Source organism: Schistocerca americana, chromosome 1 (assembly GCF_021461395.2).
Source record: "Schistocerca americana isolate TAMUIC-IGC-003095 chromosome 1, iqSchAmer2.1, whole genome shotgun sequence".
Lineage (NCBI taxonomy): Eukaryota > Metazoa > Arthropoda > Insecta > Orthoptera > Acrididae > Schistocerca > Schistocerca americana.
The window spans coordinates 1,172,899,990-1,172,905,818 of NC_060119.1; the positions used below are offsets into that span (position 1 = coordinate 1,172,899,990).

At 42.9% G+C, this 5,829-nt stretch overlaps 1 pseudogene; it reads left to right on the forward strand.

Moving 5' to 3' along the window:
• The first annotated feature begins 674 nt into the window (after nucleotides 1-674).
• LOC124560752 lies at nucleotides 675-791 on the forward strand (annotated as a pseudogene).
• The last annotated feature ends 5,038 nt before the right edge of the window (nucleotides 792-5,829 follow it).

Sequence of the window (5,829 nt, forward strand, 5' to 3'; positions counted from 1 at the left end):
AAACCGCAGACAAGTGACACGAATTGATAATATCGATAGACTTCAAAAAGTCAGAGACATTTTTTGCTGCTGTCAATGACACATTTCAAACGGAACTGCTAGTAATAACCTTTCGCCGTCGGGTAACTCGTTACAAGCTGTTGCTCGAGGCAACTTGTTTTCAGTGAAAGAAACAACACAGAAACTTTTCGATAACTGACAGGAGAGTTTTCAGTGTGTTCACTTGGTTGGGATTTTTTTCTCTTTTCAAATTATCCTCGGCGTTCAGTGCACCGTCGGACCTACGCCGCTTTTAACCCACTGCAGGCTGTTCTGTGACACTCTGAGTTGTTTGTCGAACAAGCAGCCTAACTCACTCATTCAAGTTACCATAAACATCTTCTCGGTGATCAAGTGAAGCTCTTTCTTCTGTACCTTTATGAAGAATAAGGAAGAATAGGCAGTGAATATTCCCATCTTCCAAGATGACAACGGGCGTGCTCATGGGAATTCATGCACATATTCTTCATTTGTCTGGTGTGCGTCAACTCTTCATTCATCACCCTCGGAAATATACTTCAAGAAGTTACAATGCTACAATATTTAACAATCACGAACTATTACATGGATTCATTACGATCTGCTTTATCTACTTTATACTGTCAAATTTTTCACAGGTATAGTTATAGTCTCGAGGCAACGGCCTTACCGCAGTGGATACACCAGTTCCCATCAGATCACCGAAGTTAAGCGCTGTCGGGGGTGGTCGGCACTTCGATGGGCGACCGTCTGGGCGCCATGCACTGTTGCCATTTTTCGGGCTGCACTTAGCCTCGTGATACCAATTGAGCAGCTACTTGACCGACTAGTAGCGGCTCCGGTCCAAGAAAACCATCATAACGACCGGGAGAACGGTGTGCTGACCACACGCCTCTCCTATCCGCATCCTCATCTGAGCATGACACGGTGGTCGGATGGTCCAGATGGCCCACTTGTGACCTGAGACAGAGTAATATTTATAGTCCCCAAATCATTCTACGAGGGACGTTCTGTAAGTAATGCAACACAGTTCTTTTCTTCTTCGAAAGTCGGTTGGTTTAATTCATGTTCCAATACACCATACGGTTTCCCATTCTTTTGGCTGCAAAACGTTATGTAATCTGTGTTCAATGGTACGGCCGTACGCTACCTTACTGGCAGGGCCTGGAGCCAACGTCTTGCAACACGAGAAACCTCCACATCTTCCACATACGGTTTCCCTTGGAGTGCATCCTTCGTTCAGCCAAAAAGGTGTTGTTTATGGTCTGATGTCAGGTGGCGAGAGACCCAGTAGGCACCACCTCTGAGTATCCCAAATGGTGAGTGAGTCAGCACTACCAACAGAGACGTCCACTTGAGCAGCGAGGTTTATTTAATTTTATTTACACGTCTAGTTCCGTAGGTCCAAATTGGGGAGCAAATCTCCAAGGTCATGCAACATTTCCGTACATGAAATTACAAGATAAATGTAATAACAAATAAAATAAAATTTTTATGAACCCAAAAATTTCAAGCAATCAATTTAGGTAAAAGAAATCAGCAATATAAGATAAGAATCAGCTTCATTTTCCAAGGAATTTCTCAACAGAATAGAAAGAGTGGCCCTTGAAGAAACTCTTCAGTTTCCATATAAAATCACGTGGATTACTGCTAAGAGCTTTGATTTCTTCTGGCAGCTTATTGAAAATGGCGCAGCAGTATACTGCACATCTTCCTACTCAAGAGCTAAGGAAGAGCGATCCAAATGCAGATGGGATTTCTTCTGAGCATTAACTGAGTCAAAGTTGCAGGTATTGTTAAAAAGAAACGACAGAAAAGAATATATATTGAGAGGCCAATGTCCAAATACCCAGACTAGTGAACATGCGTCGACAATAGGTTCGCAAATTTACGCCACTTATTGCCCGAATTGCCCGTTTCTAAGCCAAAAATATCCATTTAGAATGGGAAGAGTTACCCCAAAATATAATACCATTCGATATAAGCGAATGAAATTAAGCAAAGTAGACTTATTTTCTTGTCAAACTATCACTTACTTCAGATATCGTCAGAATTGTAAAAAAGACAGCATTAAGTCTTTGAACAAAGTCCTGATGTGGGGTTTCCACGACAGTTTACTATCTCTTTGAACACCTAGAAATTTAAACTGCTTAGTTTCACTAAACATATGCCCATTCTGTGAAATTAAAACGTTTGGTTTTGTTGAATTGTGTGCTAGAAACTGTAGAAACTGAGTCTTCTTGTGATGTAGCGTGACTTTCTAGAAGCCTTGAACTTGTGTCATGTATATCGCTATTTGAAAGACAGTTAATGTTTAGCAGAACATTCTTTAATATCAAGCTAGTGTCATCAGCAAACAGAGATATTTTAAAATTACGTCTAATACTAGAACCCATATCATTTATATAAATAAGGAATAGGAGAGGCCCCAGCCCTGATCCGTGGGGAACCACCCACTTTTCTGTATCCTATTCAGACCCCACATCATACATATAGAACTCGAAACCTTTTGTTTAATCCATCCAGTACCTCACAGTGAAAAGAGCATATAGCATTTTCAGTTGTTAAACCACTTCTAAAGCCTAAGTGTGTGAGTGATCCTACCACCATTACCTACTACACTGTTTGCTATAAGCTTTGCCAGACTCCCCTTCCCATACCTATTGAGATGCAGGCCATACCTAGTGAAACCCGGTCTACTGATGTTAACACGCCTAACAGCCACATTAAGATGAAGCCCAACATGACGCTGAAACAGTTGCACGAAATGCACATTAATGCCGCCAGTTTCAGTAGCTGTGTTTACCAGGTCACCAGCCGCATCATATTCCCCGTCCCTATCAAGACTATTCCCTGCTCCACCCACTATCACTACCTGGTCCACTTTCGCAAAATTCCTACATACCTCCAGCAGAACCTTATTCTTTCTTTACAGCAGACTTAGTCCTCCTAACTGTTGAGGACTGCTGCATGTTTCCTACACCTACAAGAGACTCCGCTCCTCTCAACTCTGACAGTTGATCAGATCTATTGCATATACACAAAATAAAACTATCTAATACCTCCTCCTCCTAGCTACCTTTATGCCGACTGCCACTTCCTACTCCCCAGCAGCCGTCACCCTCCTCGGCCTATCTAGTTCCTCCTTTGCGTATTGTAGCTGTACCTGAAGGGCACATATCTTAGGCTGCTGCTCCTCCATCAACTGATATCTACCACAGATTCTGCATTCCCAGGAGAGGATTTTGCCAGAATGCCCACTGGCTTCCCCGCTGAATTCCCCCCAAAGGAAATACTTTGAACAAATCCCACACCGTAACCCACTACTCACAAACCTACGACAAAGCAACAAATTCTCACTTATGGTAAGATTTAGAATTACTGTAATAAAATGTGATCCGTCAATCAACTCAACTGAGAGTGTCCGCACGTTCCAATAACGTGGGCGGCAGGCACTCGGGTGATCGAACGTGTTTGTACGAGCTTGCTGCGATTACGACAGTCGCCTTGCCATGTATCAGCAGTTCACCTAAAGGAATCAGACACTGTAGCAACGCAGGTTTACATGTGTACAAGGCTTTACCTTCCCGGACTGCGACGATCACAAAAAGGAGGATAGACGGTAGGATAAGATCCACTAGAGGTATTCGTTCCCAGCGATCTATTTCCTCCGCCGTGTCACGTTTGAGGAACTGGATCGGCATGAATTTCTCCACGCCCCGGCTGTAGAGGACAGCAAAAGCCAACACATGGACTGTTCGCTCCACTGGAGCTCTGCGCCAATCCATTCGCCGGCTCTTAGCAGCCCATCAGTCAGAGGCCGTTCGGAAGCCACCGCAGCGAGACCTGCGACTTTCCAGCGATATCCTGGGACGTACTCGTCGGTCAACTACGCCGAACGCGCAACCTTCGTCGTTAGGGATTATCAGTGTCACAGACTTCAAGTCCCACTACGTTAATTCCCTATGTGTTACAGGCGATACCTGTTAATGTCAGAGAAGTCGTATTATTTTTTATCCAGAAGAGTTTTCGATTGTTATTAAATATCTCTACTGAGGTGGTGATGAAACCTTGTTTTTGTTTACCTTTGTGTTATTATTTATCATCACACATCTCCCTGTGGGAGATATCGAACTCCTTACGCACGACTCATGGTGCATTTTTTCACTACCAGGTCCCGTAGACATTCTGCAAGCATCTATAAATATCCTCAATGGTTTGGATTTCCGCCAAATGAAACTCAGTGACAGCTCTCTGCTTGGAAGGCCCATTCGTTACAGACTCCATTTTGAAGGCTACGTATAGCGCTGCCATCAATTGGGACATCTAGAAATTATAGCTTGTGAAGCGACAATATTCCAATGTAACCCCAACAAATTACGCATTTTTTCCGTCGAAACTGGCCGAGAAAAAGAAATTTTTTTGCGTTACTTGCTGATTGTCCCTCGTATTCTTTTAGTTTGTACCTCATGGAGAATATTCATCACGCTTGTAAACCAGAGACTGGCAACGATGTTGTCGAAATCAGCGTGACCTTCTGACATTCTTCGATACTTCAAATAGCTTTGCAACTATACAGTTTGAGTATTATACTCTGGTAGCTGAAGTATAAGACTGAACGATGTTATTGCTGTGTGATGAAATAAAGCAGCTAATTGCTACCAATGTTTGATCTAAGTTTAAAAACGTATATTACGAGTAAGAAACTGACCACCACAGTTGAGCAATAACTAAAGTGTTCTAGAATTACAGAACCGGAACAAAAAAAGGAGAAGACGAATCCCGACGTCGCATTGAGTGTGCTACTGGCGAGGAAGAAGATTACGTTATAAATTCTTCGTCTAGATACATGTTATGGGACTTGTGAACTTCTTCGGGAGTGCTTGGCACAGTTCATCACCTTACACTGCTTCTGGAACAGCGGTCAATACGTTTGTCAGAAGGAAAATTGCTGTATGCTGCAGCGATATACCACAACGGATCACATCAATCCTCAGAACGTTACGATACGTTCCTGTAGGATAATACAGTCAATATCTTCAGAAAAATGTAAAACGTACAATTCTGACGAATGTTATGCGCCATTGATGGAAAGCTCTAAAAGGCCTATCTTGTACGAGTGGTCATCATCTTTGTCTCTGTATTTGAGTGAGCAAGTTGAGAATTAGGTTTGGGAGCACCAGTTTAAAACTGAGACTTCCTGGTAGATTAAAAATGCGGGCCGGACCGACGATCGAACCCGGAACATTTGCTTTTCGCGGGTAAATGTTATACCGACCGCCCCAACTAGACTCGACTTACGGCCTGCCTCCACAGATTCACATCCGCCAGTATCTATTTTCTGCCTTTCAAACTTCATAGTATTTCTCGTGTATACTTTGTGCGACTAGTACTCCCGTAAGAATGGTTGTTGTGCAACATGGCTTGGGGGAGTGTTTTCGGAATGATTTTTCTCTCTGCAGTTGAGTGTGCCCCATTTCGAACTTCCTCCCAGATTAAAACTGTGTTGACGACAGAGACTCCGAACCTTTGACATTCGCAGGCGAAAAGTAACAGGTTAACTAAATCTTTGAAGTGTGTGTCATTATCTGAGCCTGGATTGCTCGGTTGGGAAAGTAATTACCTAAGAAAAGTAAAGGTTTTGCTTTCCTGTTCCGGTAAGGCACACTGTATTAATGTGCCACGAAAGTCCTTATCGGCGCACATATTTCTCAAGTCAAACCTACATTTGATTCTCACTTCATTTCGTAACGACAGAGTGTGACTGATGTTGCAGTAATGTTGCATAAAATGCAAATTTTGCATAAAATG